The 27,565-nt window shown below is 41.6% G+C and overlaps 1 protein-coding gene and 1 pseudogene across 2 annotated transcripts in view; both read right to left on the bottom strand.

The window, feature by feature from the left end:
• The window catches only part of UBE3D (ubiquitin protein ligase E3D), a 344,514-nt gene that overhangs the window by 202,945 nt on the left and 114,004 nt on the right, over window positions 1-27,565 (bottom strand). The window lies entirely within an intron of this gene.
• The window catches only part of LOC116763706, a 44,596-nt pseudogene that overhangs the window by 7,829 nt on the left and 9,202 nt on the right, over window positions 1-27,565 (bottom strand).

The following is a 27,565-nucleotide window of genomic DNA, read 5'->3' as shown; positions in this document are numbered from 1 at the left end:
CGGCAATTCCATTCCTAGATATCTACTGAGAGAAATTGAAAACATGTCCACAAAGAGCCTTTATCAGACTGTTCACAGCAACCTTATCAAGACAGCCCTCAATCAGAAACAGCCCAGGTATCCATCAAGAGCAGAATGTATTAACAAATTGTGGTTTTTTCATTCAATGGACCACTGTTGTGCAATAAAAAGAAGAGTGAACCACTGACAAATGCAATAATGTGGAGAAACTGCAAACACATCATGTTAAGTAAAAGAGACTAGACCCAAAAAAAGAGTATACACTACACGATTTAATTTATACAAAGTCCAAATATAGGCAAAATGGATCTATGATGATAGACATGAGAGACACTGGTTTTGGGGGAGGGAGGATTAATAAAAAGGCCTGAAGGGAACTTTCTGGAGGAATGGATATGATCTATACCTTCTTTCTGGATGGTAGTTACATGGGTGTATGTACAGCAGTGGTTCTCAACCACGGGTGGTTTTGCTACCCAGGGGACATGTGGCAATGCCTGCAGACACTTTTGATGGTCACCCCCCAGGAGGGGATGCTACTGGCATTTAGTGACTAGAGGTCACGGATTAACAGACAGCTCCCTACAAGAAAGAATTATCTATTCCAAAATATCAACTGTGCCAAGGCTGAGAAACCTAGTGTATATACAGTTGTCTAAACTCATCAAACTGAACAACTAAAATCTGAACATCCTATTGAATGTTAATTATTAGCAAAAGAAAGAAACAAAAAAGAGCTCAATAACCTCTCTCCTCACCCCAAAATATTGGTGAAGGACGAGACTGGGGGAAAAAAAAATTCACATTTCAATTCTGTGAGTTCAACTGCTCAAAAAACACATTTCAACATCCAAATCATGCTCAGTTAATGTTGATTGGAAGTTTAAAATCTTGGGCAAACTTCCAGTTCCGCATGTAAGGAGCTTGGAAGTTGCCATTCCATCCTAACAAGTAAAAAGCTGAACAGACTGAAGAATCAACAGCTCTTGGATCCGTAAGGGAGAGGAGGACACAGGGCAAACCGAGACTGGAGAGACAGGACAAGGCGGGGATTCAAGGCTTACTGGAGGAGAGGTTTACTAGAGGGAGCCACAGCCAAGGTAGGAAACCTGGGCTGTAATTGACAAACCGCTGGAGGCTCAGTGTGCACCGGTCTGAGAGTGAAAAACTGCAAGGGGATCCAGTTATGATGGGTCCCACAGTTGTGTGAGATTTACCTCCAGAGGCTCGACCCAGGTTCTCACAGTAAATACGGGAGAAGAATCCCCTTGAGCTTCCAGAGAGGGGAGGGGAAAAGGAACCATTTTGAAATATGCCAGAGTCCTCTGCTCTTAACAAGGTTTGCCCTCAGGGGCGGGGGGGGGGCGGGGGACAACTAGTTAACCAGAATCTAACCGGCTGGGCGTTATTAGAGCCTAACTGACCTGGGGAAAGGGAAATGACCAACTCCAGCCCAATCTGGCCGTCCCGTACCACAGAAGGGGGGAGAAAAAAAATTAAAACTTGATATAAAAACGTCCAAAAAAATTATACCGGGGGAAAGATGGACGGAGTATGGGCAGTCCTCTCCACAACTCTCCCTTCAAACACACCCTTCCTATCTCCCCTCTCCCACTGGTAAAACTCACACCGTGGGCTACTCCACTTAAAACTTCCTGAAGGAATTACGTTTGGGCCTCAGGGAAATGTTGATATGGTTATGCACAGACAGCCCTGGGTGATAAAAACAGTGGGGGTCAGGGAGCCCGCCTGGCCCCCTTCAGCCTCAGCATCTAATCACCCAACCCAGACTCCACGCTCTTCCCGCCCATGGTTCTGAGCTCACGAACGTCACGGGACGCAGCCGCAGGGCGAGCCAGGCGTGGAGCTGGGTGAGGGCTTCCCGCCATCGCACAGGTCACAGTAACAAGCTGGCAGCTGATTTCCACGGTTCTCCCTGAATCTCAGGAAATTGCTGGTACAAAGTAAAAAGTTGTGCTTAAGTGGAAAAAGAAATGGATCCGGAAGTGCTATGCCGTAAACTAGTTTATGGTACGGGTGCTGTTACCTCCGATGTTTGTAGAAAACAAGTAGCTCATGACTCAGGTTACTAAAGTTGAATTTCAAAAACATTTTTTCCCTCGGGGGGAGTCTGAACTGTATACAATTAGCCTTCGTGCCAGTGAGTTTCATTCCCTACTGCTTACAGTAGCACCCAGAATACATTTTACACTAAAGCCTGGAGGCAGCCCTGAGTCGGCTGTGCCATTACCTGTACACCTAAGCCAATCAAGAGACAGATTACTCAGAAATGCCTCTGGTGGAGATGCTGCAGAGCTCCTTCAACATTCTGGCCTTCTCCCAGACCAAGAACTTTTCCCTCAAGTTTGAATTAACTGACTTTTAACAGAAGCATGCACGTCTACTTCCCTTCCCTTTATGCAGGAGGAAGTAGCTGCTTCGACTTCTGGCCGGGCGAACGAGAACTCCCAAGTTGGAAAAACTGCCCTCAAGGACTGTATCCCTCACTCACTCTCAGAAGCCTGAAGTTCTGTGCTTGTCTCTAACCTTCGCGTTGATTCTCCAGGAGGCGAGCTCTCTGAGCAATGAAGCCCATTAGCCAAATTCTTTTGGAAACCTGACAGCCTCACACTGAGCCCTGGTTCCTGTGGGCACATCTGCTGCCCAGCAGGGGAGTGAAATTGGATGTGTTTTAGACGCACATCTAAAGAGAGTTTTAGACGTGGTAGGTGGTGGACAAGAAAGGCACCTTTACACTTTGGCCACCATCTCTGACATATTCAAATACTCCAGCTTTACCACCATCCATTCAATACTTGAACTGCTGATTCCAGGGAGCTACTTCGTAGGGTGGGATTCACAAAAGAGGCCCCAGTGATTTTTAATTCCCAAACCTTGCATGCAACACAGCTCCATGGAATGTTCAACAGCCCTTGCCCATGCACAGGGACACTGGGGGTGGGGGGGGGGGGGAGATGGGGGGGGACCACATGCCTCTTCTTGCTGACACTTGGTGTTTTCGTTTTCCCAGTAAAAACCATTTTTATCCACCCACCCTCCACCCCATAAAAGGCAAACCCGCAATGTGGGATAGTAATGTCTTATCTAAATTTCTGTCTATCCCTCCATGGGGTCTTGCACACAGGAGGCTTTCAATAAATATTTGTTGGCTGAAATGAATAAATGATTGAATTAATGAGTTACGTAACTAGATTCCAGGCTAAGTTCTTTTCTATGGAGGTGTCAAAAAAAAAATGTTTTATAGGATGGAGCTAAAAACAGAGTGGGAATTTTGATATTTTCAACTCTAACACTTCCACGCTACTGGGCAAAGCCTCACCCTGGCCCAAATGGGACTTGGCTTAGAAAACATTGCTTACAGCTTTGCCCAGCACTGCTTCACAGCCTCAAGGTTGAGACCGAGGGGCAGAGACCCTCATTGCCCTTCCCAGCTCTGTGAAGAGGTAACTATCAGAAGGTAGGGGCCTGGGGATTCCATGGTGATTTTGTTTCCTACAAAAGTTGCTTGTTGGGGTAACGTAAGAATCTAAGAATTAGAATGGGGTGATAACCATTTTCATGATGAAAACACAAACTTAAAGACAACCTCAATCATCAAGTGATTTAAAATGTAAAAACTTAGTCGGGTGGTGACATTGACAAGGTGAAGATGTTCCAAGTGTGATTCTGAACATTGAGGCACCGTCTGGGTCTTAACAATGACCATGAGGCCCTACTGTATAGCACAGGGAACCCTTCTCCATACTCTGTAATGACCTATATGGGAAAAGAATCTAAAACAGAGTGGATATATGTATATGTATAACTGATTCACTTTGCTGTACAGAAGAAACTAATACAACATTGTAAATCAACTCTACTCCAATAAAATTATGACAGACAAACAAAAAACAATGATCGTGGCTCACCAAGTTTACATGGGTTTGCTTTCCATGCACATTTTGTGTCATCCTCGTCTAACTCAAAAGATCTAATCCCACAAGATCACCTATAATTAGTGATGATGCACTCTTAGAAGACAAATATAGACACCCGAGGTGATGCATCAGCGGTCTTAAAATAATTAATGCTTATCCGCACAAGGCCACCTACACCAAGGCACTTGGGAACAGTTCACCATAGCCATGTCATAGAAGGATGGCAAAATCATTTTTCTTACCTGCAGAAGTAGGTCACAGCAAGAGCCTTTGGCAAAGGAACCACAGTGGACACTGAATGGGTTTTGTGACACAATCTCTTCATTTTTCATCTCAATGCAAGACTTAATCGTTGGTTCACTGTACTCGCCAATCATCTCCCTCCATGGTAACAGGACCAGAATGAGGCTTGGAAGTGCAGTATTTGGGGACACAGCAAAAAGCCCCATTACCAGAATACTGCTCCTACGTTGAATAACCAGAGCTCAAGCATTTCAGGCAGCCACTGGGTTTTGTTGTTTTATTTCCAATATGAAAATAAAACCGATCATCATAAACCAGCACACCGATCCGGAGTCTGAGCTAGGCAGTACAGAAGCACAGAGGCTAAAGGTTACAGCATTTCACACAGAAACCTTTTAAACTCCGCATACGGCCCCCATGTGGGACATTTTATTTCTTTTGAGACTTCTATTTAAACTCAACCATTCAGACTTTCCAAAAACAACGTGAGTTATGTGCATTTCACTAGTGCTACTGCCTTCTAAATAACGAATGCCTTTCCCAGTGAGGATGAAGAAGGTAGAGAAAAGAGGTAGACAGTAGCAAGAAGGGGAACCATGACATTCGCAAGTACTGTGTGATCTCAGGAAAGCTCATCAGAGGGGCTGAAACGCACCTCATCTAAAGCTTTGTCCTGTCATCCCTCAGAAAGGCTCAACCTGCTTCCTGTACCAGCAGCTTCTCCCTGGCTAATGCTGTGTCTCCTGACCATCAGGCACTTGTGTTCAGACTAACTGACGGTGGACTTTCTTCCTGGGGCACGGACAAACTGTCTCTAGGACACCAGGCTTCTCTGCTAACTCTGTGGTCTTATCAACTTACCTTTTTTCTTTTTTTTTTTTTAATTGAAGTATAGGTGATGTACAATATTATGAAAGTTGCAGGTGTACAATATACTCACAATTTTTAAAGGCTATATCCCATTTATAGTTATTATAAAATATTGGCTATATTCCCTGTGTTGTAAATATATCCGTGTAGCTTATTTTATACAGAATAGTTTGTAATCCCCTCCCCCTATATCACCCCTCCCGCCACTGGTAACCACTAGTTTGTTCTCTATATCTGTGAGTCTGCCTCGTTTTTGTTATATTCACCATGTTGTTGTATTTTTACCTGTCTTTAAAGGGATGTGCTCTGAAGTTCTGGTAAGGGCTAGAACCCATTCTTTGGCTCCAATTCAGAGTTACTCATTTCGTACAGTCCTTCCTCCCCGCCCCCCCCAAACGCACTAAAAAGCTTTCCTCTGTCATTTTTCTCCCCCTTACTTTCTTCTTGCTCAGAGCAATCCTATTTCATTTTTCACAGAAGATGATTTTCTGTGTTCGCTTTATCATTTTTACCCCCTCAGTGTCATTAATGACCTTCGAGCTATTAATAACCTTCAGTTATTCTATGGTTTTTCCTTCCACCTTCATCCTTATTTTGCCCCCATTTCAGAGCTGAAGGACAACTGTAGAACGAGTAAATTTTAAAGTTGTGTCACGGTTCCCCCAGGGACAGTCTCCTTCCTTGCGCTATTAAGTTGGAAAATGGCTTTTTAGAAAAAATCAAGGTTTTTGTCACAGAGCAGGTGCAATCATTACAATGTGAAATTAGTCCTTTTTCCAGTGAAAGTGGTGCAATACTACACTTGTAACTGCACAAAGAGATTTAGGAAATGGAATATAAAAAAAACCTATCAAGAGCTTTAGAGGGTTATGTGCAAAGTTATATGATATTTTGTTCCTGCAATATAGACAATAAAGCCATGCCGCTGTGGAATGCCAAAGTTTTGCTTTCTGGATTCACCAATGCAAAATCAGTTCATTCAAACTTTGGAGAATGACCTGCTTCTCATTCATGCACACATCCATGTCGTCTCTGTTCCCCATGTTCACTGGGCTCCTCCAATGTGCCAGGCAGAGTGATGAATTTTTAAAAAGCAAAAGAACAAAAATAAATCTTTTTTACCCTGAAAAGCATGTCGACGGTTATCCTCTATTCTAGGCAAGTCGCTCACTTCAAAAATTATCTCATAAGTTGTATGTACTTGCAGAAAATGAGGCGGCACGGTAATAATAAACCTGCCTGCAGGCAGATTCACTGAGGCAGATGTGGTTTTACAGCACTCTGTAAAACCCATGACTGTTTCACTAGTTAATAACTGGCAGCCCAGTGGGCTTGGACCACAGTGGGAGAAAGGCAACCAGGCCTTGGAGTCTTGCTCTGTGGTTTGCTGCTTGTCTGGCTTTGACTTAGCCTCTCTGAGCCTCAGTTTCCTCCTGTGAAAAACAGGACCAACTGCACCAGTTTCCAAAGAGTGGTTCTTAGGATTGACTGAGATAAAATGCACAAGGCTTCTATTACTGTGCCTGTCGCAAAGTCGATGCTCCATACATTACAGTTTTAGCAGCATCATTATGACTGGAGTTTACAGCAGGGCAGACATGACAGCCCTAAATCAAGGCATTCTTTTTTTCTCAGAAGGAGAATGACAGGGCTAATTTCAAGGAGGCAGAGTAGACAGGTTGAAAATTAGGGTCTACCTCGTCCTAGCCCTGCCCCACTTCTCTGAGTTGGGCACCTACGTACCCCAATTACTCATTATCTCCACGAATGCCCTTCTGCATCAGCATCCCAGTCACTGACCCCTCCCTTTCACCACGATCTTTTCCTCTATCTAGCCCAAACTTATTGAGAGATAGCTTAACTCAGGGAAGTAGCTGACCACTTTAAATGAGTCAAAGAAAAGGAAGAGGGGGCTTCCCTGGTGGTGCAGTGGTTGAGAGTCCGCCTGCCGACGCAGGGGACGCGGGTTCGTGCCCCAGTCCGGGAAGATCCCACATGCCGCGGAGCGGCCGGGCCCGTGAGCCATGGCCGCTGAGCCTGCGCGTCCGGAGCCTGTGCACCGCAACGGGAGAGGCCACAACAGTGAGAGGCCCGCGTACAGAAAAAAAAAAAAAAAAAAAAAAAAAAAAAAGGGAAGAAAATAAATCAATTTTCTTTTTGTTTGTGATGGAGATGACAGAAGAGGTACAGAAGGACACAGAGATAACTGGACTAAAAAAAATAAATAAATAAGGGACTTAATGATCCAAACTTAACAACAGAAACTGATGCTTGCTTGCGGAGAGGCCTATCGATTTCATGTGTTCGCCTCAATTTGGCTCACAGAATTATAGAACACTAGAGCTGGAAGAGATCTCAAAAATCATTCAGTCAAACCCCATCCTTTTAGAGCTAAAGAAACTGAGGCCCAAAGAAGTCTTATAAGATGTGTTGAAGGCAACCCAGCTCATCGCTGCAGACCTACAACTAGACTAGGTTTCTTACAGTTTCATTCCAAACAGAATTTCAAATGTTTTGGGTGTAGTGTGTTTAGGTGGTTGAGGTTATCATATTTTGTCTCGTTTGTTTGTTGCTATTGTCTTCACTTAGCATGAAAAAGATGCAGTCTGACTGTATAAGTCTGGACTGGTGGGATTTACTTTAAGTGCCCAGTGATGGTGGTGGAGTGGTCCGTGAATGCCCTGAAATTGCAGGCAGAATTATACGTGGATGGACATTTTTCTAGGAATAGGGTAAGAAGCTTTAACACGCTCTCAAAGGTGCCAGCGAGCAAAACAAAGTTAAGCGAGTGGACTGGGCAGAGAAGAGAGTGGTGAGCCCAGTGTTTCCACGCTCTGCAGGTAGGGTGCTTCCAGTGCGGACCTGGGGGGTGCGGGAGGGGTAGGGAGAAGCTGGCTGGCAGAGCAGACTCCGCCGTCCACCTTGGCGTCAAGCAGTGTGGCTCTACCTCCTACCTTCTTTCGAAATTCATGTTCTGCTCAGTTTGCTGAAAGAAAGCCTTCTGCTGCTGGGAGTAGGGAGACTGAAAACCACTGTTACAGCACGCCTATAAAATCTCAGCGAAGGTGTGAGTTCCTGTCCATAATAATTTACAGCATTCCGCCAAGAGCGCCCCTTCTCCTGACTGTCTCTGTTGCTGTTCTTTTACTCTCATGTTTAACAATCAAGATGATAGATACCTCTTGCCTTCTCAACATCTTCATGAGTTCCCACCGGTGACAAGAAAATAAGGGCCAGGCATTGCAAGTGGCTAGAAAAAAAGAGCCTGAGTCCACCTTTTCTCGTTCTGAGAGGATAATGGAAATTACTTTTTCTGTTTCTCTGGCATCTCACAGGCTGATCTGCGTCCCAAAGGCCTAGGTGCTGCTATAGATGCATCAGAATCCCTGAGGGATTGTCCACCTTTTTCTTTTTTTATCACCAGAGAAATGCTCTCCCCTCCATTTTTCTCAGACAATAAAGAGTTGAGGGCATATATTTACAAACAAGAAGTTTTAAGTTTTATAGCACGTTCATTAACTTGAATTATGGATGGGGAAAAATGAGAGCTAGTAAAAAGCAATAACGTTTAGAAAGCAATATATTTGGTCATTTTCACCCCAAATTAGAACTTCATGCCCCTAAGACACAAGTCTAGATAATGTTGTTTGTGTTGCATTAACCTTAAGCTATAATAGGGCAAGAGCAGATTACAGGAGATCACAACAAAATAGTTATAACATTAGCAGCAGCTAGCAGGAATATTGTGACAAGCAATCACTCTTAAAGATTCAGTTATAAACACCAGGATCACGGTCTGGGCCTGTGTGAGTTTCTACGATATTCGAGTACAAATATATGACTTCAAAAATAAGTATCATACTGAAAACTGACCACCCGGAAGACGTTTTTATATTTGAGGTTTGATGTTTCTCTTCTTCTGGTTTTACCCCCTGACTTCATGTGTTGATGAAGGTTGGCAGAGCCTGGGGTTGGAGGGGTACTTAGCAATCAGCTGGTTCACTCTCTCTCTCCCATTCTCCCCAAGTCTAACCATTTCTACTACTCCATATGGCCCCTCCCCTAGAATTAGAATTTTGAAAGCTATTCTCTCATTGAATAGCTGGGCAGACACCCAGCAATGTTCCGGGCATTGTGAATTATATCATACAAGTATAAGATGATGTTCCTGTTTTCAAGGAATTTATCATCTCGCTGGAAACCTTGGAAGTACATTTAAGCAGCTGTCATACTAAGTGACAGCAGCCAGAGCAGGAAGTGATGAAAACGCAGGAGTTAATCTTATTGTCTTCTGTGGGATCCTTTACAGTACCTAATATCAGGTTTATAACGTGGCTTGTTGAACCAGAGTGGTACAGACAACAGAGCACTGGGCTGGGAGATAAGGGGACGCGTCTCCGAGAGTAACAGAAGTCGATGTGTAGAATTAGAAACAGAGGGAATAGTCCCAGGGATAAACGTAACAACCATTTATTCAGCATTTATTTTTTTCCAAGTACTTCTCATATACTCATTGACTTTATAATTACAATACCCATAAAGTAATACTATTAATATATAGATGAAGAGACAGAGGCTAAGGGGGGTCCTATAGTCAGCATGTGGAGGGGTTGAACTTTCACAACACACCTGTCTGATTTCTAAGCCCATGCTTAAAAATGCATCTCGACTCCTAAGTCCTATCATTTCCGAGATTCCGTGTCTTAAATATGTAGTATTTGATATCTTATTTAATTATGAAATACAGCAAAGCTCATAAAGTATTCAGACATTACTGCAGAAATTTTACTGATATCTAAGCAGGTAATGATGTTCTAGTCCTCACATTAATATACCTTAAAGGCTTTTAATGTAGCATCCTTAAGATAACAACAAACCCTCCACAAATCCAAACTTTTTCTGCTGGTTATATGCATGACTGAACTGCTATGGTTACAAGGTTTTTAAAAGTCACTTTACAAATGAGAAAATGATGGCATCAGGTATTAAGAAACACACCTGAGTTTATGTGATGAAGAAGTTCAAAAGAAGACCGAAGCATCTTCCAGAACAGATTCCTAGTTTAGCTTAGCTGAAGGTCCACGGAAGCATAAGGTTGGGTGTAACAAGATATAAACCAGTGCACTGTCTTCTTTGCTGCTATGGATTCATTCGTGAAAGAATTATAAGATAGTTTTCACTCTCCTCGACTTCCCTCATGCATAGACAGAGCAGAGAGACCCTAGTGAGCATGACTCTGGACCTTCCTTACTCCCCCTTGAGGCTCACGCTTCCAGAGGCCAGGGGAGTGGGCAGCCCCACAAGGAGAAAGTAGAATTCTTAAGATGTAAGTCAGGGGAGGGGGTGGGTTAAGTTCCAAAATGGTGGCGACTCCTGCTCTTCATATAGTTCCTGGCTGTACAAGTGTCAGGATCTAGGAGGGCAGATGAATCTAAGGTCAAGGTCCTGAGTGGAGGTCCCAGAAGCAGCAGCACGGGTCTCAATGACTAGCCTGGCACAGAGGGAGTCAAAACCCCAGGGAAACCATTCTTCCGGATTTGGGCAGAGTGTCTTGCCAGGAATCTTTTCCCTTGATTTTCTTGGACTGATAAAGATTGGTTACTTGTAAGGGAATCAATCGACTGATTACTTTAGGAGAGAGAAAACTTGCCTGAGAAGAACAAGCAGACACTGTAGTTTCAACATCTATCCCCAAAATGGCAAACAGGAAGCAACGTCTCACACACAAAAGTTCACTATAAACATTCACTATCTGAGAAGAGAGTACTTCAAACATCACCATATGAAATTACTAAGAAAAGTCTCATTTTCCAAGTCTGATTCCTAACATTAAGGCTCCACTGCTAAAAAAACAAGTATATAAATTTTTTTAAAAAACATACTCACAGAGAGAACTACTATATATTAACACTATAACCAAATACCACACGGTTGGCTGGAGTCATGGGAGAGAAGTGTTCTGGGATGAATTATGGAACAAAGGGGATCCGCGTCTAGCAACTAATCTCTAAAGTCCTTCGCCAAAGTTTTCCCTTCTCATCCAGGCTGACAGATGCATTTTGGGGATATCCAGAAAACCCTTAGGAGGAATTCTAAGAGTAATTTTTCCCAGAGGAGGCAGAGTAGTTAAGAAGGCAAGGTGAATTGCCTGCAGTACTCCTTTGATAAGCTTCTCTGTTCAGCATGGTAACAGCGTGCTGGTCTGCAGCAACACAATTTAAGATATATTACACATTTTGCTGCCCTTGAAAACAGCAATGCACCAAGCCTAAAAAGATTTCATCAGGCACAATTTAACCTTTGCCTGATGATCCAAAGTCAATGTTATGAATTACCTATTAGTTCTGTGGCCTCAGGCAAGTCACGGGAACCTCTAAGCATAGGTGATCCTCTTTACCATGTGAATGACAGTACTTCTCTCATAGAATGGTGATGGTGGATTAAATGAGATCAACCCTGTAAGGCACTTAGCACGGAGTCCTTTGCATTCTCAAAAGACTCAAAATGGTAGCTACTGCTACTTTTAACATATTTCCCTGCTTTGGGCTGTGATCTAGAAAATTAGGTTGACCTATGAGTGTAACTTCTCAAGAAGTTACTACATAGGGTTTACAACTTTAAAACATTTATTTGTCTTTTAGGAAAACAAAAGATCGAACTCCCATTTCTTCCAATATGGTAGATTTGATGTCGGAAGAAGCCCTCTCAATATAAAAGACTAACAATGCTGAATAAATATTTTTTAAATCTTTAAAGCCCACAGCTAAATTGTCAGGAGAATAATTGAACCCTCCGGTGGGAAAAGAATCCTGCACCTCTTGGTAAGCCAGGGCAGAAGAAAGAGTTTCCCAGAGGCCTCTGCCTATCCTTGAAGGTTTCGACTGGAGTGTGAGCTTTAACATGTAGAATTTTGGGGGTCCTAGGACAAGCCTGGGGCCCTGAAAAATAGAAGGTTGGATCAGAGACGCCGGAGATTCCTGCCCCACTCCACAGTGAACAAATTGGGGGAAAATATCCACGTTCTAGAGGCAGACTGTGGGTGAGGCTACTTGCCTGCCTCGGCCTTGACGCAGAGTCTGGCATGGGGGGGTGGGGGAAAGGCACCCCTGAGAAATCTTGATCACAGGTCCACGCTAGAGCGTTAGAATTCACCCTGTTTGGGATTAGAATTCACCCTGTTTACGGGGCCTCCCAAATAATCCTCTCTGCAGGAACATACTTTCCACCCGGGCCTCAAAGAACTCCCACAGACAAAGTTCCAAGGAGAGCGCGAGCTTGCCAGTACAGTTACCCAATACGTGAGCAGCTGAGCAGAAACAAGGTGCAGAGCCAGACCCACAAAACTGTAGGGATTTTAATTATGGAAGAACATATAATAAGTACGTTTAAAGAAATAAAAGAAGTACCAAAAGTATGCCTAGGGAACATGAGACTTTCAAAACTTCGGGAAGATGTGAAAAAGAAACAAACTTATTTCTGGAAATGCAAAATATAAAAATTGACATCAGAAATTTAATGGATAAGGCAAAACATGAGATGGGACATCGCTGAAGAAAGATTAGTGATTAAGACTAAATAATAGGGCTTCCCTGGTGGCGCAGTGGTTACGAATCCACCTGCCAATACGGGGACACAGGTTCGAGCCCTGGTCTGGGAAGATCCCACATGCCACGGGGCAACTAAGGCCGTGCGCCACAACTACTGAGCCTGTGCTCTAGAGCCCGTGAGCCACAACTGCTGAGCCCATGTTCCTAGAGTCCGTGCTCCACAACAAGAGAAGCCACCTCAATGAGAAGCCCACGCACCCCAACGAAGAGTAGCCCCTGCTCGCTGCAACTCGAGAAAGCCCGCGCGCAGCAACGAAGACCAACGCAGCCAAAATTAATTAATTAAAAAAAACAACTAAATAATAGTTGTAGCAGGTATATTCTAACAACTTTCACCAAAAGTCTGAAAATGTAGATGAAACAGACAAATCTCGAGAATATAAGTTACTGAAAGTGATTAAAGAAGAAATAGAAAGCCTGAATCATCCTAAACCTTTACTTCTGCTGAGTCAGCAGTTAAACATTTTTCTAACTTGGAAAATACCAGGTCCAGCTTTACAAATGAGTTTTACCAAACAGGTAATTTCAATCTTATTATAAAGTCTTCCAGAAACAGAAAAAGAAGAAACTCTCTCTCCAAGTCGTTTTATGGGCCTATCAAAACCTTGACACAAAAACCCCACAAAGACAGTATAAATGAAGAAAAGTACAAGCTTATCTCAACTCTGAATGTAAATGCAGAACCTAAACAAAAGACGAGCAAACTACAGATCATGACCAAACTGAGAGTAACTCAAGAGTAAGTTTAACGTTTGAAAATTTCAGGTAATTCACCATATTAACAGAGGAGATGCAGAAAAAAATTGTGTGCAGCCAAAGCCTGGAGTCAAATGTAAAAACATAAATTAAGCTTTGTAATGTTCTTTGTAGGCTAATTACACCTTCCCTGCATACCTGGTAATTCACAGTAGGTAAAGCAGTGAAAAGAGGCTAATTTCTTTCTTAAGTAGAAACATGCATATGCAAAAACAGCATATAAAGAAAAGCCAGACCCGGGGGGGTGGGGCGGGGGTGTGGGGTGTGGGGGTGTGGGGGAACACACTTAAAAGAAACTAACACACCACTGTAAGGCAGTTATACTCCAATAAAGACGTAAAAAAAAAAAAAGTCCCCAAACAGCCATCATTAAACACATTTCTCTCTTTATTCAAAACATTAACTGAGCCTCTAACTGTACACTGTACTTGACAAGATGTACAGTAATAAAAGCAAAAAATGGTACAGCCTTTTTCTTGCATAGTTTACAACTACTAATTGATAAAACAGTATATTTTGGTGGAAAAGTAAATTGATGTGAACTTTCTGGAGAGTGATTTGGCAAAACGTATCAAAACAAAAAATATTAAAAATATTCATGGGCTTCCCTGGTGGCGCAGTGGTTGAGAGTCCGCCTGCCAATGCAGGGGACACGGGTTCGTGCCCCGGTCCGGAGGGTCCCACGTGCCGCGGAGCGGCTGGGCCCGTGAGCCGTGACCGCTGAGCCTGCGCGTCCGGAGCCTGTGCTCTGCAACGGGAGAGGCTGCAACGGTGAGAGGCCCGCGTACCGCAAAAAAAAAAAAAAAAAAAAATATTCATAACCCTTTGCCTTCAGAAATGATTAGAGATTCGGCCAAGGCTTATGGACAAGAATTGTTTCTATAGCATAATTAATTTTTTGTACAAAAAGCTGAATTTATTATTTATGAAAACTGCTGAGTAACTTTAGTTTGTTTACCGTCTCTAGTATCACAGATTCAAAACATATTTTGAACATGTATTTTGCCTCTCAATCCAATTATATGATCTAAAAAGTGATCAGGCAACTTGTAAACAATTTATTACCATTTATAGAATACGTTTAAAAAAATCCTTGCCCAGCAGGATACTAGCTTTTTTTTTTTTTAATTTTTATTTATTTTATTTTTGCGGTACGTGGGCCTCTCACTGTTGTGGCCTCTCCCGTTGCGGAGCACAGGATCCGGACACGCAGGCTCAGCGGCCATGGCTCACGGGCCCAGCCGCTCCGCGGCATGTGGGATCTTCCCGGACCGGGGCTCGAACCCGCGTCCCCTGCATCGGCAGGCGGACTCTCAACCACTGCGCCACCAGGGAAGCCCCTGAGCTTTATTTTTAAAATTGCTGAATCTTTGCATAAATTTTTAAAAAGGCACACATATTTCATTGTATTCTGTGTTTTTAAAAATGCCATCACTTGTTTCCTTTAAAATTTTTTCATCCATTTAAAAATGTTTTGAAGTTCAACTGTTCAATTTAAGGTAGAATGTAGAAATTTCATAGTATTTAAATTAAACCTTACCCTTGTCTTGTCTGAACCTAAGAACTCTGCTGGAGTCCTTGTTGGCCTCTTGGTCATGCTTTTCCTAAGACATGGAATCTCATCTTTACTGGTCATCACCTGCTATGTCTAAATGAGCCCATGGAGAATGTGTCCCATTCAGGTGTGCTGTGGCTGGACGTGACCCTGCAGACCTATATTGCCCACTGTTATTAACAGCAATGAGCTGGCAATCTGTAACCTGCCTTATACAACGTTCAAACAGAGACATCCCCCAGACATGGTCCTCCATTTCCATGCTGGCCTCAAGTAGTCTGGTAGGCCACCAGTATGAACTGGTAAAAATTCCAGTGATACCTGTCCCTCCTCCCGACCCCCGAGCTATGTCTGTGGCACCTGTTTAGGTCGGTCGAAACATTTCTGATGAACTTTGGATTGAAGATGTACATATGACAGAGAATGCCAGCTAACACCCCTGGCTCAGCATTAATGTTATTGACTTGTATGGTCTCCCCATTCTTGGCTCTGATGACATCTCCTGGCTTGAAGGCTTAGGCTTGAGGTTATGTTCACCAAGAGGGCCAGACCTATTACATTAAGTGGCAAGCTGAGCTTGTGGCAGCCACAATGGCTGAACACACGGCAGCTCCTCCCATGTCAGCCCTCAGGAAGTTGACGTTTGCAGACACCTTGATAAGATTACCACCAGGGTCAAAGGACATCCCCTTCCCAAAAATACGAGTGGCACTTGACTTGCACTGAGGCTGCCCCTGTAGTGAATCTGCAAGAAGACCAGATGTTCATTACGTCATTTGGCCACACTTTAAAAAGATCCACTTTCTGGGTCTTCAGTCCAAGACTTAGGTGTGATCTAGACCTGAGCTTTTACTCTTAGAACTTTAAGATTCTTCTCCATTATTTCTGCAAATATGGTAGGTATCATCTCATAGGCTGGTGTCTCCATCAAATAGGAGGCCAAGTTCTGCCCAGAAGCAAATTGGACTCCTTTCTACCAGGCCTGTGATTCCCCACTTCCAGGTAGCTAAGCAAAGACAAGAGTTTTGTCTTTCTGCTTCAGCTCCGCACATTCGTATAGACCAAGATATGCCTCTCCCACTGCTGGGCAACCCCATGGATACTCCTCCACAGATGAGATCTTTCTGTCATGAAGCTGCCTGCACTCTGCTGGAGTAGCAACGCTGGATTTTTTTACCTTCATTCTGGTTTTCCTGGTCATTTGTTCTAGCTGCCTTTTTACCCAGGATAACAGGATGGTGGAGAAGTCAGGACGCAGGCCATAAAAGGTTTGTGCTTTGCCTGCCTTCGGAGGTGGTTCAGAATGATCAAATTTCTCTTGATATTTCAGAAATCAGTTTATCACGATTATCTCCTGTCCATGTAAACTGTGAAGCAACTTCTTTTCCTTTGGCACAGATTCCTAAAACAAGGCCCTTTGTTATGGCTGTGGTAGGGAGATCCTAGTCCCAAAGATGCTTTATGCCCAGGCCCAGATAGGGACTCTGTTTATCATCTTAAAAACTGGAAACAGCCTCAGACTTCATACAGATAGCCATACAAATGAATATTATGCAGTCATTAAATATTATGTTTGCAAATCACATTAATGGCCAGGGAAACTGTTCCCCAAAATAAAACATTACGGGAAAAAAGCGAAATCAACACTATTCGTGATTGAATATCATATAGGCATCACAAATCATGTTTCAAAGTGACGGAAGACAACAGCGTAATTGTTAAAAGTCACAGACTCTGAGTGAGATCTGAGTTTGAATCCCGTCTCTATCACTTACGAGCTTTGTGAACTTTTAAAATCTCTCTGTGATTCAGTTTGCTCATGTGACAAAGGTAGATAATGACAGTACTTATATTCGGGACTCTTGAAAAGATTCAGTGAGTTAATATGTACAAAGTGCTTACAAGAGTGATTCCACATTGTAAATACTCAATAAATATAAGCTATTCTTATTAAATGATATAAGAAACTATTAATGACATAAATGCAGAAAGCAGGATTTAACATTATGTACAGTATGATTCTAGTTTTGTAAAACCGACTGCCTTCTCTTTTCATCACCGCCGCCCCCCCTCCCCCGCAGTTCTCCCCTGCATGTATGCAGAGAAAACTCCAGAAGGCAAGACACTTAAATGCTAACGCTGAAGGATATGATTCAGGAACTTTTTAGACGTTTTCATTTTAAAATTTCCAACAAGCACTATATATTTCTTTTAAAATTAGAGAGAAATGCTTATTTTTTTTTAAAGGACTCCCATTTCTTCTTGTTGGGCCACGGTACTCTGCCTCAGTGCTAGTGTGCTCTTTTTTTTTTTTTTTTCCACAGAGATCCAATTTAGGGACATAACTTTCAGGTTAGTAGATAAGATAAGAGAAGGATGAGTAGAGGAAAACATATCAAAAATACCAGAATGATGTCTAAAGGAGAATATATCAGAAAGGAAAAATTGGCGGGTGCCCACGTCATGGAGGAGAAATGTAATTTCCATATTTCCATGTAGAGAAATGGGTCAGCTAGTGATGACATTCATGATAAAAGTTAGCACAAGGCTAGGGATAAGGAAAATGAGTTTCTCCCCCATCTAGGTTGATTTGCTTAGGTTTTGTGTTCACAGCCTACCAAAGTCAAGATGTCCCATATATTACATAGGGACAAAAATTTGAATGATAAGGTTAAGTGACACAGATATGTCTGAAAACAAAGCCTACTTCTTTAGAAAATAAAATATATGATTTGAAGAAGGAATAATACACCGAAGTCACCTTTCTTTTAATTTGAATATATTTTTGTCTTTATAAATCAATCTACTGTAACAAAAATGTCCCTGGAGTGCTATCATATTTTCTGCCTGCCCAGCATCTTTTGAACACCCTTGAAATGTATGAGGAATTTCTTTCCTTATTGGCCCTACTTCCCTAGGTCAGAAGCCAGAAAACTTGTTCCCCCAGACTCCTAAGAAGCTTACAGGAGGAAATCCCAGCTTGCATTACCCAAGCCCTTTCTCAGAATTTTCAGTCCATTTCACTGTGACTTGTCAACCTGAATGTAGAAATGGAGTGGGACCCATGTAAAAAGTGAAAAAGAATGCAACGTTTGGTCAGATGCTAAACTGGATCCTGGGAGCCACACATATGAATGACTTTCTTTTTAAGCCAATTGCTATCAATCACAAAAAAACAAAACAAGTCTTCAAATCTCTCATGGACGTCTGAAAACATTATTAATGATGTTACATGTATCATAAAAAGCAGAGGAACAAGAAATAATCTGAATTTTAAAAAATACAGTTTAACTACATCCTGATTTCTGTAATCAGCTCTAGACTGCAAGTTACCACTTCATCACAGTAAATTTGCAAATGTATGGGGAAGCTTAAAAAGGCACCAACCACCTTATACAATCACCTCCGCACATTTAGAAAACAAGATTCATTGACCAAGTCTGCTTAAATTTTAAAACATGAACGCATTCAGTGATAATTTTATTTTGCAGAGCAGAAAGAAGCACAGGGGAGCTTCTAAATGTTGGCTCTCATTATACTTCCAATTATTTCAATTATTTCAGATCATGCATAAAGCGATTTCCCCTCTGACAAAATACTGGATAAAGATATCCAAAGGAATCCAAATAGCAGCCGTCTTTGTACATATGGTAAATTATCTTCTTGGGGGGAAAAAGCTGTAAGTTAGGTGATTCAATATGAATTTGATTTTCTTGTGGAAACACTATTATAACAAAGGCTTGAGTCACTAAATCTATTCCAACTTTAAATATGACTACAAACACTGTATTTAATCAACTCTTCTGTAATATTTCAAACATGATTCTAAAAAACCAATATGGCAACCAAAATAATAAGACCATGCCAAGTATGATTCCTGATTGAGTTCATGAGAAAAATCAGAGGTTAAAGACATAAATCTTTCTTTGGGTAAAGGTAAGATATCCATTTAGCCCACAAGCCAATGAACGCTTTCTTAACAACTTTCTTACTTCTTAGGCATGGCTTTTCAATAGCCATGTTTGTCCTGCATACCCTGGGCCCTAATTCTATCCAATGTAATAAACACTGACCTACTAGAATTGCCTGTTGCATCATGAAACTAAGATTTTTTGGGGGGAAAGCGTCACTTCAATGCTTTTAGAGAAAATGTCATTTTTGCTAAGCTTCTTTTATAATTCAAGGACTAGATAAGGGCTTTCTATAAATAAAAAACAGAAGATTTCTGATTTTCTTAAGATTCCAGTTCCTCAACGCCACCATCTATACTTTGAACCTTAATGTTAAGTCATGGATGTCTTTAAGATGAAGATAACCAACATTTACTTCTTCAGTATTTTCTATCCATCCTTCCAACCCTCAAAGTGTGCATTTATACCATCAACAAGCTTAAAAGCTTTGAAATAAATGATGCCCACACTCAAAAAACAATTAACTATTGTGTATATATCAAAACTTTCCACCTCAACCTGAAGTCTTACATGTTATCTTACATATTATAGTAATAAAGTAAACTATAATCAGTGTGATGACTTCTTTTTTATTTTATTTTCTTTGGAAGTACAGTTAATTCACAATATTGTGTTGGTTTCTGGTGCACAGCAAAGTGATTCAGCCTTACATACATATATGTATATATATATTTTCATATTCTTTTCCATTATAGTTTATTACATGATATTGAATATAGTTCCCTGTGCTATACAGTAGGACCTGTTGTTTATCTATTTTACATATATAATAGTTTGTATCTGCTAATCCCAAACTCCTAATTTATCCCTCCCTCTCCCCTTTCCCCTTTGGTAACCATAAGTTTGTTTTCTATGTCTGTGAGTCTGTTTCTGTTTTGTAAATAAGTTCATTTGTATCATATTTTAGATTCCACATATAAGTGATATCATATGATATTTGTCTTTCTCTGACTTACTTCACTTAGTGTGATAATCACTAGGTCCATCCATGTTGCTGCAAATGGCATTATTTCATTCTTTTTAATGGCTCAGTGATATTCCATTGTATATATGTACCACATATTCATTATCCATTCATCTGTCGATGGACATTTAGGTTGCTTCCATATCTTGTCTATTGTAAATAGTGCTGCTATGAACATTGGGGTGCATGTATATTTTCGAATTATGGTTTTGTCCAGATATATGACCTGGAGTGCGGTTGCTGGATCATACGGTGGTTCTACTTTTAGTTTTTTAAGGAATCTCCATACTGTTCTCCATAGTGGCTGCACCAATTTACATTCCCACCAACAGTGTACGAGGGTTTGCTTTTCTCCACACCCTCTCCAGCATTTGTTATTTGTAGACTACTTAATGATGGCCATTCTGACCAGTATGAGGTGATACCTCATAGTAGTTTTGGTTTGCATTTCTCTAATAATTAGCGATGTTGAGCATCTTTTCATATGCTTATTGGCCGTCTATATGTCTTCTTTGGAGAAATGTCTATGTCGATCTTCTGCCCATTTTTTGATTGGGTTGTTTTTTTGTTATTGAGTTGTATGAGCTGTTTGTGTATTTTGCAAACTAAGCCCTTGTCAGTATGTGAGGACTTCTTAAATTGTATCCCTGCTACCTCCTGGCCCAAACCCTCAGATGCAGTCTGGCTTCCCTCCAACACCTCTCTTCCCTACATGGTACCAGGATGTTCCCTTTCTTAGAGCTCAAAAGATAAGCCTTAGTCTAGCCTCCCACTTTGCACAGAATACCTTTTTTTCATTTTTCGGTATGCCACTCATTATTTTCAAACTTTTTTATCTTCAAATAATTTTAGACTCAGAGAAAAGTTGCAAAAAAAAGTACAGAGTGTTCCCATATGCCCCTAACCAGCTTCCCTAATATTAACATCTTCCATAACCACAGGACAACTACCAAAACCAGGAAATTAATATGTGTACAATATTTACTAAGTAAACTACAGACCTTATTCAACTTCATCAGTTTTCATTTGTTGCATTTAGATCCCTAATCCATTCGCAGTTTATTCTTATGTGTGGTGTGAGAATATGCATCAAATTTACCTTTTTCCAAATAGCAACTCCGTTGTTCATAACAGCGTTATTCATAATAGCCCAAAAATAGAAGCAACCAAAATATCCATAAACTGACGAGTGGGTGAATTAAAATGTGATATATCCACACAATGGAGTATTACTCAGCAATCAAAAGGAAGGAAGCACTGATACATGCTACAACATGAATGAAGCTTCAAAACATTATGTTAAGTGAAAGAGGCCTGTCACAAAGACCGTGATGCCATCATTAAAAAAATTCTGCAATTTCAATATATATGTCCCTTTCAGGAGTTGTTTAATAAGAGAATTTATGAATATCCAGGTATAAGGGCCTTCCTCTTTTTTGTTTTTGTTAGAAAACTGTGACTTTTAGCATTCAAGAGTGTCCTTTTTCATATTTAATGCTCTGGGGCTTACATTCTATGTTGTCTGATATCAGCATCACTACCACTTCTTTTTCTTTCCATTTATACAGTACACTTTTGTCCATCCTTCATTTTTAGAATATCTATTTTAGCTAGGTCTCTGATATAGAACATATATTTGGGTTTTATATTGTGAACTAAATTGTAAATCTTTTTCTTCTAATAGGTAAATTAAGCCTATTCACATTTATTGTTATACCTGATGTGTTTAGTCATAAATCTATCATAATATTTTATAACCATAAATTTAAAAAAATTTCCCTGTGTTTCTTTCCCCACAAGAAGTGTATACTGACATTTAGGAAAGTTTCTTATTTTTGTTCTAGTGTCTACCTTTGTAATTATTCTTTTTTAAAATTTTATTTATTTAATTAATTTATTTTTGGCTGCATTGGTCTTTGTTGCTGTGCACAGGCTTTCTCTAGTTGCGGCGAGTGGGGGCTACTCTTTGTTAGGGTGTGCAGGCTACTCATTGCGGTGGCTTCTTTTGTTGTGGAGCACGGGCTCCAGGCACACGGGCTTCAGAAGTTGTGGCTTGCAGGCTCAGTAGTTGCAGCTTGCGGGCTCTAGAGCACAGGCTCAGTATTTGTGGCACACGGGCTTACTTGCTCTGCAGAATGTGGGATCTTCCTGGACCAGGGCTCAAACCCGTGTCCCCTGCATTGGCAGGCGGATTCTTAACCACTGCATCACCAGGGAAGCCCTGTAATTATTCTTTTTTTTTTTTTTTTTTTTTTTTTTTTTGCGGTAAGTGGGCCTCTCACTGTTGTGGCCTCTCCCGTTGTGGAGCACAGGCTCCGGACGCACAGGCTCAGCGGCCATGGCTCACGGGCCTAGCCGCTCCATGGCTCATGGGCCTAGCTGCTCCATGGCATGTGGGATCCTCCCGGACCGGGGCACGAACCCGTGTCCCCTACATTTGCAGGTGGGCTCTTAACCACTGCGCCACCAGGGAAGCCCAATTATTCTTTTTAAACATCCTTTATTTAACTAGTCACCATCTGGATTATCAGGTTTTGCTTTTGGTAGGAGTATTCTTTATCACCCACTTACTGCCTATACGAGTTTTTTCTGTTTTTATTTTTCCCTCTCCCTCTCCTCCCGCCTTTTAGTTACATTATTTCTACTTTGCACAGTATGTAACATTTGTGCATTAGTCTTCTACCATCATTCCTGTCACTGTTCTAGTCTAATACGTGCATCTTTATATTTTTAAAGGTCATGATCAGGGCCAGTCCTATGCTGAATTTTTCTCAGCCATTACCAGGGAATCCTCTAGAATAGGGGTCAACATACTTTTTCTATAAAAGACCAAATAGTAGAGACTTGAGGCTTTGTGGGCCATATGATCCCCAGTGTACTGCAACCCTGCCAATATAGCACAAAAGCAGCCACAGATAATATGTAAACAAATGTCCGTGGCTGTGTTCCAACAGAACTTTATTTACAAAAACAAGTGGCAGTCCATGGTTTGCTAACCTTTCTCTAGTACATTCTTCAAGAGGGGCTAAGTGCAGGATTAACTTTGTATGGTCAGAACTGTTTCAGCATTGCCTTAACATCTGAAGGACAGCTTGGTTGGATATAAAATGCTTTATTCACACTTTACTGAGGTGTTTCTTTGGTTTTTTAAATGCTGCTCCACTGTTCCTTTGATTTGTAGTGGTTTCGTTGTTGTTTTCTTTTCTTTTCTTTTCTTTTGGCGGCAACATGTAGGATCCTAGTTCCCTGACCAGAGATCAAACCCACGCCCCCTGCATTGGGAGTACCGAGTCTTAACCACTGGACCGCTGTGGAAGTCCCTGTAGTTTTTGGTGGTGGTGGTGGGTTTTTTTTTTTTGATGTGTAGATTTTTAAGTCTGATGCTAGTCTAATTCTTTTGCCTTTATAAGTTATTTGACCTTTGGGTCAAGGTTTTAGAAAATCTTTCTAAAATCTGTTTTAGTATGATGTGTACCAAAGTTGATCGCTCTAGGTTAACTTGCCCAGGTGCCCAGTGAACCCTCTCAATGTGTAGATTCAGGTCTTTTTCTACTTGTGGGAAGTTTCCACAGGTGTGTGGATTCAGGTTTTTCTATTTCTGGAAAAAAAATTTTAATTATAGTTTTATATATTAGCTCTTTACCATAAATTTTTTTAAATTTTATTTATTTATTTATTTTTGGCTGTGTTGGGTCTTTGTTTCTGTGTGAGGGCTTTCTCTAGTTGTGGCAAGCAGGGGCCACTCTTCATTGCAGTACGCGGGCCTCTCACTATCGTGGCCTCTCTTGTTGCGGAGCACAGGCTCCAGATGCGCAGGCTCAGTAGTTGTGGCTCACGGGCCTAGTTGCTCCACGGCATGTGGGATCTTCCCAGACCAGGGCTCGAACCCGTGTCCCCTGCATTGGCAGGCAGATTCTCAACCACTGCACTACCAGAGAAGCCCCCATAAAATTTTTTAATGACTCTGTCTGCCTCTTTCATTCCCAACACTTTCTCTTGGACCTGAAGGATGGCAGAATATACCACCCCAAAATATACCACTTTGGCATAAAGATTATTTTGAGGTAAAGGCACTTGAAAAACAGCAAATGCAAGAAAAAACACTCTGACTTTCCTTCTTTTTCTTAAAAGCAGGAGATGAAATTCCCACGTGAAAGATGTCTTCACTGAACCAGAAGAAAAGTAACATTTTTATCATCAAGGAATGTTCTTATCATTGGGACTGAAAGAATTCTATACCGTCAGACCTTGTTAAAATAATTATCTTCCTTTAGCTTTTCTACATAGTTCAGTTACTTTTCCACAATTGTTTCTCTCTGCTCAACCTACCATCAAAACATGTAGGTTTGCCATTTCTTTCGGTCTTCATTCCTTATGACGGCTCTTGTGCCATGTAAAATTCATATAAATTTGTATGCTTTTCTCCTGATAATCTGTTTTATGCTACTTTAAACCTCAGGGACAGCCAAAAAACCCTAAGAGGGTAGAGGTAAAAATCTGCCTCCCTTCAGATACTTTTTAACTTCCTTCTTTATGTCATTTTTCATTTTCTTGGTTATTTTCCTATCTTTCTTCAAACTCCTTATTAAATTTTCATTAGAGTATTTTCATTTGGGCACTTTTTAATTAATTCTTCATTTCTGAAATAATTTTGTCTTTTTCTTCCATTTCTTTTCTGAGTTCAATTAAATCCTTTATTTATCCTGGGTTTTGTCCATTTTGCCTTTCTGACTTAGAGTGACTTTTCATATCCTCAAATGCTTGTTTGAGAATTCTTAATTCTATTTAGAGTGTGAACTTACAATTTTCTTTTGCATTATGGGGAGAATTTTCCTGAATTGATGTTTGTGATTTTTTCATTTTCTTTTTCTTTTTTTTAAAATAAATAAATAAATTTATTTTTGGCTGTGTTGGGTCTTTGTTGCTGTGCGTGGGCTTTCTCTAGTTGCGGCGAGCAGGGACTACTCTTCGTTGCTGTGCGCAGGCTTCTCATTGCAGTGGCTTCTCTTGTTGCAGAGCACAGGCTTTAGGTGCGCGGGCTTCAGTAGCTGTGGCACAGAGCACAGGCTCAGTAGTTGTGGCTCATGGGCTCTAGAGTGCAGGCTCAGTAGTTGTGGTGCACGTGCTTAGTTGCTCCACAGCATGTGGGATCTTCCCGGACCAGGGCTCGAACCTGTGTCCCCTGCACTGGCAGGTGGATTCTTAACCACTGCACCACCAGGGAAGTCCCCATTTTCTGATTTTCTGTAAAGCTTCTCTACTGAATTTACTTTATTTTGTTCATTTTTATGATACTGAAAGCTTTATAAATTCCCATTTTAACAGGTGCCCTTTTCTGTAAGCCTAGCAAAGTCCCAAAGCTTTAGTGCGGTTTTCTGTCAGAGTGTTTCGGTGGTAGGAAAGAGGTATCAATCCTCTGTGTGATTCTCTTTTATCTTAGAGAACCCTAAATTTCCCTTTTCTCCTTCATCCTCTAATTTCTAAAAAGTACTTATTTTATTTTTCCTTTTTTTCTCTTCCAGAAGTTATACTTCTGGAAGACTGCTCTATTAAGTGATGCCTACCTTTTAAAAATCATGCTTGCCCCTTTAAATCCTGTATGTCTTTAAATGGTGTACCTGGTCCTGTATTGCATCTGGCCCTTTAAATCACATGCACTTTAAAAATCCCCTCCCTAATCTCCGTGCTCTGATCTGCTTGGACATTTTTCTAGCATTTTAAACTTTAGGCTGGATTTAATCTTTCTAGTGGCCATTCCAAATAGCTCTTAGGTACCTTTGCTAGTTTCTCCTGCCTTCTCTGCAGTTTTTTTTAAGTCTGCTTTTGCTCACCAAAAGCCTTGTGGCAGAGTGGAGATGGGGCAGAAGTATACGGAATTGAGTGCTGGAACCTGTTGATTTTTTTTTTTCTATTTACTCACAGTCACTTTGCAGTTCTGGCACTCTCTGTCTCCAGAATAATGCTAAAGGTGTGGTTCTGTGTAGAATTTTCACAGTTGGGAAGTTGTTTAATGTTTTCACTTTGGGAGACTGATTACTACGTGGCTGCCGTTGTTTTCTGCGATGTAGAAACGTGCAGGGAGCATTTTTAACCTCGGGTGATCAGAGAATGGAGAAAGAGAGGGAGACAAGATAGGCAATTTAAAAAATGTCCAGTTAGGGGCTTCCCTGGTGGCGCAGTGGTTGAGAGTCCGCCTGCCGATGCAGGGGACACGGGTTTGTGCCCCGGTCCGGGAAGATCCCATGTGCCGTGGAGCGGCTGGGCCCGTGAGCCATGGCCGCTGAGCCTGCGCGTCCGGAGCCTGTGCTCCGCAACGGGAGAGGCCACAGCGGTGAGAGGCCCGTGTACCGCAAAAAAAAAAAAAACAACAACAAAGAAATGGCCAGTTAAAAGAGAAAAGCAGGGCTCTAGCTGACTGTTGCCAAGACTGGGGCAGCAGGAGAAGAGGAAACCTTTAATTTTTGTATCCAGAGTCAAACTTAGCCTGGGGCCTCTCTGGCTGGTTCTTGACACCTGATAATGCACAGTTTTGAGGGTTTTTTTGTTGGGGAGGGAAGGACCTAAACAAAATGGTTTATAAAACTGATAAAAAGCATCATCTTCACAGTGAGACTCTCCAAGCCTTCTGCATGATGAGATAAAAGTAATCAACTGAAAGAAGAAATTTAAACTCTTAAAATACCCAGAGCAGGTTTAGTTTAAATGGATTTTTTTTTTTTTTTTTTTTTGCGGTACGCGGGCCTCTCACCGCTGTGGCCTCTCCCGTTGCAGAGCACAGGCTCCGGACACACAGGCTCAGCGGCCATGGCTCACGGGCCCAGCCGCTCCACGGCACGTGGGATCTTCCCGGACCGGGGCACGAACCCGTGTCCCCTGCATCGGCAGGCGGACTCTCAACCACTGAGCCAGTAGGGAAGCCCTAAGTGGATTTTTTTAAAGCATCTAAATATCAGATAGCAAGCTGTGTTTTGGACACCATGACTGGGTTAAAAAAGAAACAAAGTTGAGAAAAAAATGAAAAATCCAGTGAATGGTTGTGCTAGTTCTAACTGTCATTAAGCACAATTTCCTTTGCATTTCGCACAAGTCTAAAAGTAAAAACAACGCCACAATCCATTTGCCTAAAGAAACCACTCTGTAATTTGTGACCTGAACCGCTGACAACTTTTAGTAGAAAACTAAAAATGTGGGGATATTTCATTCCCTCACCATGCCACTCACCCACCCCAAGAAAAATGTGACTCCAAAGATGTAGAGTAGTGGAAAAATGTGATACTGATTACATTAATCATAAAAATGGCCACACCTTGCCTATATGACTTACAAAGTGCTTTCACATAGGAAGAGTAGTTGTTATTCTCCTTCTGTTGATATAAAAACCAAGGTTAAATCACAGAGAGCCAGAGACGACACTAAAAGTCCTTGCCTTGAATTCTTCAAATATATGGCAATGGCGGTCAAAATATAAAGTGAGAAACTTCCAAACCATAGCTACACTCAACGAGCTAAGCATCTCCTTGGACCAGAAGAACAAAGCGGGGAGTCAGAGCTGAAGCCAGGGATCTCATGGGGCTGAAGTCAAAGTCAGGCTCCAGGGCGGAGTAATAGCCACGAAAGGAGACCCAAAAAAGTCACTACTG

The sequence above is a fragment of the Phocoena sinus genome, chromosome 12, assembly GCF_008692025.1.
Source record: "Phocoena sinus isolate mPhoSin1 chromosome 12, mPhoSin1.pri, whole genome shotgun sequence".
NCBI classification, from domain to species: Eukaryota; Metazoa; Chordata; class Mammalia; order Artiodactyla; family Phocoenidae; genus Phocoena; species Phocoena sinus.
The sequence above is the reverse complement of the archived record's forward strand: the minus strand, read 5'-3'. Positions and strand labels throughout refer to the sequence as shown.